This window comes from Herpailurus yagouaroundi, unplaced genomic scaffold, assembly GCF_014898765.1.
Source record: "Herpailurus yagouaroundi ecotype Mexico unplaced genomic scaffold, PumYag 159, whole genome shotgun sequence".
NCBI classification, from domain to species: Eukaryota; Metazoa; Chordata; class Mammalia; order Carnivora; family Felidae; genus Herpailurus; species Herpailurus yagouaroundi.
In genome coordinates this window covers 7,595,308-7,609,504 of record NW_024412400.1, presented here as the reverse complement: position 1 = coordinate 7,609,504, position 14,197 = coordinate 7,595,308, and the positions used below count along the sequence as shown (strand labels likewise).

The following is a 14,197-nucleotide window of genomic DNA, read 5'->3' as shown; positions in this document are numbered from 1 at the left end:
TCAAGGACATTTAGAAATACTAACAGAATACAAAAGCGTCTACTGATAACTATGGTGTCTTAGCTCCTTCCTTTAGCCAAAGCCTTGCATCCCAGACCTAAACTTTGGTAATAATCTCAGGACGCTCCCCTTGTCTTTTCCTAACTGGGTATCATAATGACATCATTCTTCAGTACATCTTCCCTAAGACGTAAAGTTACCCCCAACCAACCCAGATCCCCATTAGTGACTCTTATGATGTCCTGAATGCTTCCTTTTCATCATTCATCACGACAACAAACACTTACCAGTACGATCATGGTTTGCTGGATGCCTGCCCCACCACAATGTAACCGTGATCTCACAACAATCCTACGAGGAACACGTTCTTATCCCATTTTACAGATGAGGAGACTGAGATTTAGAAAGGTTGAAAGCTCTGTCTAAGCTCACCCAGATAGCCTATAGAGGAATCCAGTATGTGCTGTAGTAAACAGTCCCGAGAACAGATAAAATATTACTAACACAAAAAGCAAGATGGAATATCTGCTTCATAAGTGTTTTCTCGTAAGTATTTAAATGATGCTCTGCTAAAATCCCTTCTGCCTGCAGGTCTGTGGATAGAGGCAGACCCAGCTCCCAGAATCATTAGCCAGCATGTCTAAGCTCTTCTCGACATGGCTGTTCGTAACAAAAATGCAAATGAGGGTGCCTAACTGCAAATTGCTCCCGCCCCATTTTGAGACCTTCTGCGTGACTGGGCCAAAACTTCCTCCTAAGCAGACAGATGTGCTGGCTTCTCTGTTCTGGAGCTTAGCTGTTTCCTTGGCAGGGAACCAAGCCTGTGGCAGAATGACATTGCCGTGCCCACTGAAGGACATCTGAAGAGTGTGGTCCCTGCTGGAACCCACCCACCAAGGGCACAGCTGTGAACAGAGCCCCTCCACGTGTGCTAAGAGTGCAGGACCTACAGCCTTGGCTTCGCTTTCAATTATAAACCGCTATGTTCCCATGTTAAATGGTAGTCAGTGAGAATAGCATCAACACATATTAAGACATAACGCATTTAGACACATGCAAACGCACAGGCACGTGTATACAGGAGGATGTATAACTATATGGTATGGAAGTGACTAGAAAAGTCAAGGCTTTCCAAAAAGGAAAGTACAATGCCTGGAAGATAACCTTTCTTTCAAATCTCGCCCACTTACAATGCAACAATGTCTGGTGTCTTGGTGTTCGTGCAGGACTTTCCCATGTTAAGTTAAACCAAATGAAATTGACGTTTTCGTAGGTTAGAAAAAAATATATGGATAATATGGTTTAACCGAATATGTAGTGAGCACCCAGCAGGGTGGCGTTAAGAGGAGCCCTTCTCCAGGAGACCCAGCAAGTGTGAGGACCCCAAGCTAGGAGGAAATGGGGAGGCTGCTTGGCCGGAACCTAGGGAGAGCTTTATTAAACCACAGCTGAAAGAAAGCGCCCAGCCTCCAAGGATTAACATCAGCCAAAAGGGCTGCTCGGGGACAGGGGTCAGAGAAAGTGGCATTAAGAGGGCTGGCTGGGCCCCGCCCTGGAGCTCCTGGCACGGTGACCCTCAGGAAGGACCACCTCTGCCCCCTATAGGCTGAAGGCAGGAAAAATGTCAGCTGCAGATGGGGAAAGCATTACAGGGAGAGATGGACCAGATGCTGAGTTCTTCCGGAAGCAAGTGGTGATGGGGTGGAGGCAGAGGTGAGATGGGGAAGCCGAGTGGCCTCCGGACAAGAACGTGTGCCGGAGAACCAGACAAACTGTGCTCGTCAGTGGGTACCACAGAGATTGCATAGGGCAATCAGGAAACCTATTCTCATTGCAGACTTGCTCTCAGCTAGCTGTGCTCTTTGGCAGACGGCTCTGAGCCTCGGTTTCTTCATCTAAAATGGGAGCACAGTTCAGTTTCTGGGTCCAGGTTACCCAGCAGAGGACTGATGGCTGGTCAGAAAGCGGCTCACTGGGGAAAAGAAATGGCATTCCAGAGTATTTTCATTTATCTCACCGAGGTGTAATTCCAGAAAACGGAGTCATGGCACCCAGGCATATTTTAATCTAAGTAGACTTCTTAGAATCCTAATTTTTGAATCTGACTGCCATCACATTTGCTGAGATTTCTTTTGTTTGTTGCCGGTTGTGATGAAAAACAGGCCCATGATTTAAAGAACATGTCCAGGACTCTCTCTTATGGGGACGTTTGTATGGCCAGAGATGAAAGTAAAAGTTCCCTTTTCATAGAGAAGAGATGTCTTAAACCGTGGCCCCCTCCCCCAGGAAACAGCTGAAGCACACTTCAACTCGGGACTCAGTTGGAGTCATAATGGCATAATGCAGATTGCCATAGTTGGTGCTCACAGTTAATTTCTAAGAGCCATTTATGCAACTTTGGATTTATGTGTACTAATAAATTAAAGCCTAAAGGGATACACGGAAAAACTAAAAAATTCTCTTCATTAAAGCATTTTTTGGTATACATAATTTGATCATAATTTCCAAAATATTTAAGTATCGGCATGTAGTTATATATGCTCATAATTTTCCAGCTTATGAAAGAATTCATTTAATGCAGAAAGCTTGAGGGCACACAAACAAAAGTGCACCTCCTGGCCCCACCATCCAAAGTTAAGTATTATTAAAATTTTGGTATGTAAATTTCCGGTCTTTCATTCATTCCATAAAAATTTATTGAGTGACTACCAGAGCCAGGCACTCACTGTGTTGTGTGCTAAGAAGGAAATGATACTATGGGTTCCATTTCTCTTTTTTTACATGTTCCACACCCCTCTTTCCCATGCAAGTTTGTACCGGAATAAGAACAGGGCAATATGGCGCTGTGGCTGGAGGCAGGCGCTGGCCTCACTCCAGCCTTACACATTTGTTGCAGGGATTATGATGAATAACTGTAAGGAACCTGGCAGAGAGCCTCCCAGAGCCCCAGACTCAGCAGGTGCTCAATCAACAATAACTGTTATTACTTTTTATTACTGTTATTTTTATGTGAAGGTTCTTATTACCAATTGCAGCTAATTTTAGGTCTGATTCTAAGATTTTCCAGATGTAGTTTTAAGTGCTGAGTCTCCTCCATGGAGTGTCCTTCCATGTCGTCTCCAAAGTTCTTGCTGCTGGTTATTTATTTCCCCCAGAAATGGCTTTTCTTGCCATTGTGGTGTGTGTGTGGTGGTGGTGGTGGGGGGTGGTGGTTAGCTTTTATTATTATTTTTTTGTTTCAAGTTTTTATTTAAATTCTGGTTGATGAACATAGAGTGTAACATTGGTTTCAGGAACAGAATTTAGTGATTCATCACTTACAACACCCAGTGCTCATCACAAGTGCCCTCCTTAATGCCCATCACCCCACCCACTCCCTCCATCGAAACTCCATTTGTTCTGTATAGTTAAGAGTCCCTCGCTTTGGTTTTATACTCTATGCTGTTTGCTCAGCCAGTTGTCTGCCTGCTCCCCATTGTGGAGGTAAGGGTCAATGTTGATGTTACACCTCACCCCTTTGGGCAAAAGAATGACCCCAGGTAGGTCATTCAGTTAAGTGGTGAAGGATGGTCCTCTGGGGAAGAAACAATGTCGTTTTTATATTTCCTGTAGTCCCCCGCTCAGACCTCTGTAGTTTAAACAACTCAGTTGTTTAACCACATATGAATCAATCATGGGGATGCAGAGGACACAACCTCCCGGGCATTTCCAGAAAGAGCTCTCCTCGGCCAAAAACAGTTCTTCTCCAGGGAAGGGGACAGTGGAGAGCCATGTGAGAGGGCACACACCCGCTAGGGGATGGGTCCATTGGCTCCATTAAGGGGTTCTGGGACAGGAAACACCAACATTGACTATACCAGCCTAAAGCACGGCTCTGTTTCCCCAAAGAATGAACGTAAAGAACTCTGAATATTCCTACATGCCACTTGATATAACTCAACTGTGTATACAATTGTAGCAATAGTTATTTCTGTACTTCACTTAAGGAACTGGGTCCGCCTCATGGAAAGAAGGGAGAGTCAGGGACTTGGGGTTGGGCAGAATCATGCTTTATTAAAAAGGGAATAAATCTGGTGTTACTCTAGAAAAGAAAGGAATGAAAGAGAAAACAGTTAATGATTTTCATAGAATGCTGCCAGATACCACAACCCCCTGTCCCAACCACTTGGAAGATTATTTGAAACATTGGGTAAGCACTATCTAAATAACATAGAGTACTACATTTATTTATATATAACATCTCTATATTACATATACACATAATAGTATATATATGTAGTATTATATAACACAACACACAAATATATATATTTTATATATATTATTTACATATATACACACAACACATATAAAACATTAAGCATGCAGTTTGAAAAGAGCCACTGGGAATTTCTGGGTGACAAAAGCATGCAAAATTTACTTACCTCACCTCTCCGTAGGGCCCCATTCAGATCCTCAGCTGTCCATGAGCACAGAATTCTACCATGTCACTCAGTTTGGTCCCCCCTGTGACCAGATGGCTTTTGTCACTATCTTTTTCTCTCTCTGTCTTGCTCTTAGCCATGGTTGCTAATTTTTCCAATTCTCTGGGTCCTAGTATCATGCAGGCTTTTTATGTTTTTTCTTCCACTTCAGGTCCCATGCCAATAGCCTCTTCCTTCTGTCCCAAGAAGGCTGCAAAGGAAGTGACTCCAATTCACTTCCCCTTTCCATTTCATTGGTCAGAAGGATGCCTTGGATACTGGAAATACTCATCAGGCCTTGTTTCTTACAAGAATCCAAACATTCTTCTTTACATTTTGGCTAGGATAACCTGATTCTGATTTTTCCTGGAGCCATTCCAATCTCACATTATGAATCAGTGTCCCGAAATTATTTATCAAACCATATGTCTTCATGTTGAAGTTATAATGCTGTCATTGTAGTTGGCCTGATTTCAAATACAGTCTCCTTTACCTCTTGGATCCTGAGTCTATTAGAGATGCCGTCCCCATTATGGATGACTTGGGACATCGAAATACTGTTTGCTGTGCCTGGCAACCAATTAATTAAACAAACCATTAGTCTAGGAGCAAAATGGTCAACATTATTAATTTCCTTATCATTGTCACTCCGTAGCTAGACACAGTAGTGGTCCAGCAACTGAAAAATGAAAGGTACGGATGTGTAGCTCAGCTGCCAAGGCAAAGACAGACTGGGTATTTCAACCTCCTTACCCCAACTCTGGGCGCTTTTTAAAATGGAAAAAATTAGAATATAACAAATGAAACCAACATATCATCCTATTTTTAGCAGGAGACGAGAGAGCCTGTATTACATACACTTCTTGGATTCCCTGTGCTGATCACTTCATCAAGCACAGAGTAGGCTACTAGAAAAATAAAATGATTGTTTCCCATTGCATGAGCATTTACTAGGAAATGGGTGGGAAAAGTAGAGAAAAGTGAAAACAAATCAGTGGAAATTGTTTGCAGAACGACTTCTTTCTAAGCTATCTGATCATACCTGGTAGCAACCCATGATGGCAATGCCAAATGGCACAGGTGGTGAGGTTGCTTGCCTCTCCAGCACTCCAAGGTAACTCAACATTCAAAACCGTGCCTTTTTCTTTTAGACTACACTAATTTCATTTTCATTCTAATAGTGCATGTGATTTTAATAGGTATGCCGTGTTGTTAAAAGTTTTTAATTACAATAATATATTTCGACCGGGCTTAAGTCCGGAGTATTCACTCTGGATCAAGTAGGACAGTCCAGAAGAATAATGGAAGTCCATTCGACAGTTATTCAGTAAGGATTTATTGAGCGCTTACTATGTGGTAGTACTTGTTTACACACTGGAGTGTATGTATGGAGTGTGTGTATGAAGCGAACACTGCGATGTTTGCAGCCGCTACCGCTGTGCCTTCCTTGGCTCCCTAACACCCGCGCCCCCTCCGGCTCAGGTCGCTGCTGTCCAAGGAGGAGAATCAAGGAAGGGGTCTCTACACCGTGCTGACTGCCCGCAACTCCGCCGGTGGTAAAGCACAGAGGAAGCAACCGGCTACAAAAGCTGCTGGCCAAAGTGTGCCCTCTACTGGAGGGGTGAAGAAACCGCGTGGTCGCGGGCCTGATCCTGCGAAATGAGACGTTCTCAGACGCCCGCAGGACGTCTGATTCGCAAACTTCCTTCCCAGCGCCTGGCGCGAGAACTTGCTCAGGACTTCAAAACACCTCTGCCCTTCCAGAGTACAGCTCTTGGTGCTTTGCAGGAGGCAAGCGAGGCCTATCTGGTGGGGCTGTTTGAAGATACCAGCCTGTGGGCTGTCCATGCCGAACGTGTAATAATTACGCCAAAAGACACCCAGCTAGCGCACTGCACAGAGGAACGCGTGCTTAAGATGGTGCTATGATGGGGGCGCCTGGGTGGCGCAGTCGGTTAAGCGTCCGACTTCAGCCAGGTCACTATCTCGCGGTCCGGGAGTTCGAGCCCCGCGTCGGGCTCTGGGCTGATGGCTCAGAGCCTGGAGCCTGTTTCTGGTTCTGTGTCTCCCTCTCTCTCTGCCCCTCCCCCGTTCATGCTCTGTCTCTCTCTGTCCCAAAAGTAAATAAACGTTGAAAAAAAAATTTTAAAAAAGATGGTGCTATGATGGAAATCGTTTCGTTCCTAGAAATAAATAGATAGATAGATAGATCTCTTCTTCCTGTTATTGATAGTTCCACACATTAGATATTTTTTCCCCATGGGGCCAAAGGGTACCTAAGTACACGATTGCGAGTGGAAAAATAGGGGACACAAGTCAGGTATTGGCAGTTTTTCCATTTTCATTTGTGGGTGAATTTTTAATATAAATGCGGGACAGAAAGCATTAATGCAAGTCAAAATGCTTCTGTGAACAAGTTCAACTGTATAACAATTATAAATAAACCTGTTAAATTTTTCTGGAAAAAAAAAAAAAAGTAAGGTGAACATTGCTTCTGCCTGCATGGAATTTACAGCCTAGTGGGAGAAGTGCCAAGGACGAGATCCCAAATGCGTACAAAGCAGCAAATCATTCTAAGTGCAATGAAGCCGTAGTAGGGGTGCTGAGAGAAAGTGTAGGGGAGAACATTTCCTACTTGGGGTGGTGGGCTAGGGGCAGGTTATCTCTGAGGAGGACCTTTAGGCGACCCCTGAAGCATGAATAGGAGGTAAGCAGGTGGGGAATGAAGGGAAGAGCATGTCCCATAGAGGGAACAGCGTGTCTGAAGGCAAATTTCAGGAAGGCTTTATGAAATAGTGACTAGAACGAGGAGAAGAAAGGACACAGTTACAAGGGAAGAGGCTAGAGCCGTAGGGCCTCGTGAGCCAGGATGAGAACTTTGAATTTCACTGTGAACAATGAGCAAATGAATGGAGAGTAGGGCTGCAATTAGTTTTAAGCCCTTATTTTTTTTAAAAAAATGTTGATTTCTTTTTGAGGGAGAGACAAAGCACCAACAGGGGAGGGGCAGAGAGAGAGGGAGACACAGAATCCGAAGCAGGCTCGGGGCTCTGAGCGGTCAGCACAGAGCCCGACGTGGGGCTGGAACTCATGAACTGTGAGATCATGACCTGAGCCAAAGTCGGACACTCAACTGACTGAGCCACCCAGGCACCCCAGGTTCAAGCCCTTATTATAATTAGAACAGATCCACCACGAGCTCTTCTCCAGGTATTACTAGAGGACATTCCACAGCTGTTGTCTCAAAGGCCAAAGGGGGGAAACATCCCAAAGAAAAGAGAAAGAATTTCCCAAGAAAAATGCTTGGGACTCATCACTGCCTTCTGTTGTCTCATAACAAAAGATGAAGTCTAAGAAAACTATTCAAATTCTCGACGGAAGGACTTTTATTTAAGCCACAAAATGAGACTCACAAATCTCGTTAAAACATTATCAAAAGAAGTTTGATGGCCCTTGAGCTATTCTGATCTCCTCTCTTGTTCCATTTCTCTTAAAACTCAGCTCTTTGCAAAATGTTGATGACAGGGGCAGAAATGTTTTGTTAAAAAGGTCCTTGCCTTCTCACCTGTTGCCTCGCCTTGTTCTCCATTCATGAGAGAGGGCTCAAGGAGCTTGATTTGAAAAGATTATTGTCCAGGTGATATCCTTATACCCAGGCCGTCCTTATTTCTTAGAACACATAAGCAAACATAGCTCACCTCTGGCCATGGAAGTATTGACCGGCTGACAGGGTCTTTCTGCTCTGAGAAGTACATTGGCCTGAGGTCACTGCTAGGTAGTACTGGGATGGAAACATCAAATTCTCTTTCTGTCTCTATGGAGATTATCATAGGACTTTTCTTCTTGAGTCTGTTAACATGGTAAATGGTATTGATTCTTCAGCGTTGACCCAACCTTGCATTTCCATAATAAACTTCACTTCATTGTGATGCAGTACCCTTTTTCTGTAGAGCTGAATTTGATTTGCTAATATTTGGAGGGGGGTTCTATCTATATTCACGAGGGATATTGACCTGCAGATTTCTTTCTTCTGTCTTTGAGAAGTTTGCTTTTCTTCTATATTCTCAAACAGTTGCGTAGAATTAGTATTATTTCTTCTTTAAATGTTTGGTATAATTTGCCAGTGAAATCTTCTGGGCCTGGAGTCTTCTTTATTGCTTTAAAACAATATTAGCAATAATTTATTCAATTTCTTCAATAAATTCAGCAATATTCAAGTTATCTGCCCTTCTTCTGGAATGAATTTTGATAGTTTGTGTCTTTCAAAGAATTGATCCATTTCATCTAGGTTGTCAAATTTATAGACATAGTGTTTTTATAATATTCCCTTATAATCTTTTTATCTTTTGTAATATTCCCATATCTTTTTAGTTCCCTCAATGTCATCTTTGTGACAGATGAATTAAGTATCTTTTTAGTGTTTTGTCATATCTGTAGCAGTGGCCTCTCTTTTATTCCTTCTGTTGTTAAATTGTATCTTCACTTTTTTTTCTTAGTACATCTGGCTAGAGATTTACCAATTTTTTTTTTTTTAATTTACATCCAAGTTAGTTAGCATATAGTGCAATAATGATTTCAGGAGTAGAATCCAGTGATTCATCCCCTACGTATAACACCCAGTGCTCATCCCAACAAGCGTCTTCCTTAATGCCCATTACCCACTTAGCCCATCCCCCCACCCACAACCCCTCCAGCAATCCTCAGTGTGTTCTCTGTATTTAAGAATCTTTTATGTTTTGTCCCCCTCCCTGGTTTTATATTATTTTTGCTTCCCTTCCCTTATGTTCATCTGTTTTGTGTCTTAAATTCCACATATGAGTAAAGCCATATGATATTTGTCTTTCTCCGACTAATTTTGCTTAGCAAGATACAGTCTAGTTCCATTCATGTAGTTACAGATGGCAAGATTTCATTCTTTTTGATTCCTGAGTAATACTCCCTTGTATATATACCACATCTTCTTTATCCATTCATTCGTCAGTGGACATTTGGGCTCTTTCCATACTTTGGCTATTGTCGATAGCGCTGCTATAAACGTTGGGGTGCATGTGCCCCTTCAAAGCAGGACACCTGTATCCTTTGGATAAATAGCTGGTAGTGCAATTGCTACATTGTAGGGTATTTTTAATTTTTTGAGGGACCTCCATACTGTTTTCCAGAGTGGCTGCACCAGTTTGCATTCCCACCAGCAGCGCAAAAGGGTTCCTCTTTCTCTGCATCCTAGCCAACATCTTTGCTGCCTGAGTTGTTAATTTTAACCATTCTGACAGGTGTGAGGTGGTATCTCACTGTGGTTTTAATTTGTATTTCCCTGATGATGAGTGATGTTGAGCATCTTTTCATGTGTCTGTTGGCCATCTGGATGTCTTCTTTGGAAAAGTGTCTATTCATGCCTTTTGCCCATTTCTTCACTGGATTATTTGGTGTTTTGGGGTGTTGAGTTTGATGAGTTCTTTATAGATTTTGGGCACTAGCCCTTTATCAGATATGTCATTTACAAATATCTTCTCCCATTCCATTGGTTGCCTTTAGTTTTGCTGATTGTTTCCTTCACCATGCAGAAGCTTTTTATTTCAATGAGGTCCCAATAGTTCATTTTTGCTTTTGTTGAGATTTACCAATTTTATTAATGCTTATTACCAATTTTGTTAATGAAACCAGCCTTTGGTTTCATTTGATTTTTTTCTACTCTATTTTTATTTTCAATTTCATTGATTTCTCCTTGTATGTCAATAAATTCCTTCTTTCTGCTTGCTTGGGATATAATTTGCTCTTTTTTTTAGATCCTTGTTTTGGAAGACTCGATGCTTGATTTTAGAACTTTCTTTTTCTAATATAAGCATTTAAGCTATACGTTTTCTACAAGCACTGCTTTTGCTTCAGCTTACAGAATGTTGGTGGGATGTGGCAGAACTGGAACTCTCGTACAGTGCTGATGGGAATATAAAATGGCACAACCACTCCGGAAAAGAGTTTGTCAGCCTCTTAAAATATTAAACATAACTTACCATATGATCTGCTCATGCCACTTCGAGATATCTATGCAAGAGTAAAGAACATTAACTGTTATTTCATATTAGATACTTACTAAAACATGTGTCCCTACAAAACCTTGTACATGAATGTTCATAACATCTTTATTTATAATAGCCTGAAACAACATAAACGTACATTGACAGCTGGTGGATAAGTAAACTGTAGTATATCCATAAGATCAAGCACTGTTCATTAATAAAAACAAGCGAACTGTTGATATATGCAACAACACGGATGAATTTCAAAGGTATTATGCTGAGCGAAAGAAGTCAGACTGAAAACAGTACATTGATATGAAACTCTAGGAAGCACAAAATAATGTTTAAGTAGATTGCAATAGAAAGTCTTTTCTATAACGTTAGTTCTTTAGACTTCTATGTTATATGTCAAAAATCACATTCACTAGTGTGAAACTTTTTAAGCAATCCAGCAGCTTACCATTTAGGTTATTAAAGACAACAGATGCGGTTTGTCAGCATCTGATCTCCAAAGTGATCACTCCAAAGTGATCACTTCCCTGATCCCCAAAAGTGTTTTTACTGTCTTTAGGGTCACTTTTTCAATCCTGACACCATTATTCTGAATTGTGCCAGAGATATTTACACCAAGGGCAATCATGTACAGTAGTAGTTTTCTGGGTGGGTAAGAAGTGGACCTTGATTTTTTCAAGTGGGGTAAGGGTGATCATTAAATGGGAGTTTGGAAAGAAAAACCCACCAAGCAAACTAGTTCTAATAAATAGTGCATATGTTCAGGATATAGGAATTGATTCCCATGAAACTTGCCCATTTATCTCCCTAAAGAATCTTTGTATACTCCTGAGGTAAGTGTATCTTATATTGAAGACTGCTGGAATAAAATATTTATGTAATATTTCAAAAATAATTATAAGAACAAAATGTTTGAACTATTTTTCTATTGCTTTTAAGCATAAAGGTTTGACAGAATGGGCACCTGAGTGGCTCAATCAGTTAAGCATCCGACTCTTGATTTACACTCAGGTCCTGATCTCATGGTTCACAGTATCGAGCGCCATATCAGGCTCTGTGCTGAGCATGTAGCCTGCTTGGGATTCTCTATGTCCCCCTCTCTCTCTGCCCCTCCCCCACTCATGATCTCCTCTCTCTCTCTCTCTCTCTGTCTCTGTCTCTCTCTGTCTCTCTCTCTTTCTGTCTTCCATTTTTAGGAAAAAGTTAAAACTTTTTCCTAAAGTCTATAGAGGTTTCTTCATTGTACTTTGGGGTCTAGTATTTCCTTCCAGGGAGATGCAAGGCCAGTCGGATTTCCATTCTAGTTTTTCCCCTTTTATTCAATGCTCATAGAAAATCTGTCCTCCCTCTCTCTCATCTATTTGTCTACCTATCTATCTACCTACCTTTCATTCTTTAAATACAAAATTTACCCAGGATGCATTTTGTGTTGCTATGCATACCCTGGTGTTCTTTTTAGTTCAGAAATTTTTTTCTTCAACTATTAAAATGACAAATATTGATTCAGCGAGTACTATGTGGCAAACATTCTAATGTGCTCATGAAGAAGGCAGAGTGACTCTCATTTCATAATGCTAGCTTTCCCCTTCCGTTTCATAAAACATGACAATTTCTTAAGTTTTATTTTATTGTCTATACAAGTCATTTTCTCAAAGACGATTCTTTCTTTTAATCTTCAACAGACGCTTCTCCTGTTACTTGTAATTTTTAATTACTACATATTAGCTTTTTAAGGTTTTATGCATCTTAAGAAGGAGGGAGCTGGCGACTTTGTGCAAGAAGAGACACTTAGAATAGTTAAATTCGTTATTCACAGTACACAAGATGTGTAATAGCATAATTGTGGTGGTGGAGAGAACTTCTCCCTTATACATATATATATGTAGGATCAAGTGAACTTTAACATTTTTCATGGCAACTTAGGCCAAGCAACTTTGGGTGGAAATTGCAGGTGTGGATGGTGTGCACTAAAATGCTGTAGAGCAAATTCTGGAAGTTCTATGTGACACGGTTGCTTGCTGCTGGCATATTCGCAGTCCCTAAAATGAGAGAATTGTCTCCACTTCCATAACGAACGCCGAGATGAGATATACCTACATAAAATAAAATTACATGGAAGTGGCCTAGAAAGAGGTGGTATGTGTCCATTAGCAGACCAGACATTTATTTTAGGGATGCAAAATCCCCTGTAGCTGATTATTTTACTATTGACTGAATAATAACAACTTTATTGGAAAACTCTGCTGCCTGTTAAGAGGAAACATTATCTCAGATAACTTACTTTTGAAAGTTAATGAAATTTTTAAAAAGATTGGATGGATCATTTTTTAAAAATCCACTATTCCTCTCTCTTTGAATTCCATTTCATTGACTACAGAAAGGGATTTGAATTTTACTTTATTGCTTTGCATATTTTAATTAAAATTTTGTATTTAATCTTGAAGAAAAGGAAGTTTTACATCACTGAAGAGACACTTGTACTTATAAGAGCTCTTTGAATAATGAAAGTACAAATCATTAGTAAATTATTTTTATGAGAAATTACATTGACTAAAATAATAACAAGATTAAATTGGGTAGGCATGCAAATCAGCATTGGTTTATTGGCCTGGAGCCTGGATATATTTGTGTTGAACCTAAATAGTTACTATCTAGTGATAAAAAAAAAAAAATTATCCTCAAAGGTCAGCAAAACATTAAGAAGCCAGAAGCCTACATCCTAGAAAGGTAGGACTTTACAGGTAATTTGATTTACTTTCTCTAAGTTAATGAATGCATTAGGAAATAAAAAAGGCTGAAGACCAAAGGGTCAAGGACATTGTCACAGTTAGATATAGCATCTCATATAGTCATATTTGAATCTAAGTTGTGGGTGTAGAGGAAAGGGAGAGGTGATAAATGTGCAATGGATTTTCAACCAGTATACGCTGGTATAGCTGCCCTGGTTATTTATGGGTGTCATTCCTTCTGGATGCTTTTCCCTGAGTATATTCCTTACAGTATCAGTATCAGACTGTCTGGTGCAGCCTTTCGTACGATGCTCTGAGGCTGTCCTTCTTTGTGTTACTTTCAGAAGCTGGAGGTTCTGGTCTGTAACTCATAATAGGCCCTCAGGCAGAGTGAGAGGAGAGCAGAGAGACCACCTACTGATGACAAAACAAAATGAATGTTTAATCTGTTGCAGTGACAAACAAGATTTAGAAATGGAGGATGATAGAATTCTTTGACAGATAAACACACCCACACACAAAGGTATGGCCAACTAATCTTTGACAAAGCAGGAAAGAATATCCAATGGAAAAAACACAGTCTCTTTAACAAATGGTGCTGGGAGAACTGGACAGCAACATGCAGAATGAAACTAGACCACTTTCTTACACCATTCACAAAAATAAACTCAAAATGGATAAAGGACCTGAATGTGAGACAGGAAACCATCAAAACCCTAGAGGAGAAAGCAGGAAAAAACCTCTCTGACCTCAGCTGCAGCAGTTTCTTACTTGACACATCTCCAAAGGCAAGGGAATTAAAAGCAAAAATGAACTATTGGGACCTCATGGAGATAAAAAGCTTCTGCACTGCAAAGGAAACAATCAACAAAACTAAAAGGCAATCAACAGAATGGGAAAAGATATTTGCAAATGACATATCAGACAAACGGCTAGTATCCAGAATCTAGAAAGAACTCAACAAACTCCACACCTGAAA

General features: G+C 40.8%; 1 pseudogene; it reads left to right on the top strand.

Moving 5' to 3' along the window:
• The first annotated feature begins 3,673 nt into the window (after positions 1–3,673).
• Positions 3,674–13,716, top strand: LOC121034015 (histone H3.3-like; annotated as a pseudogene).
• Positions 13,717–14,197: the final 481 nt, after the last annotated feature.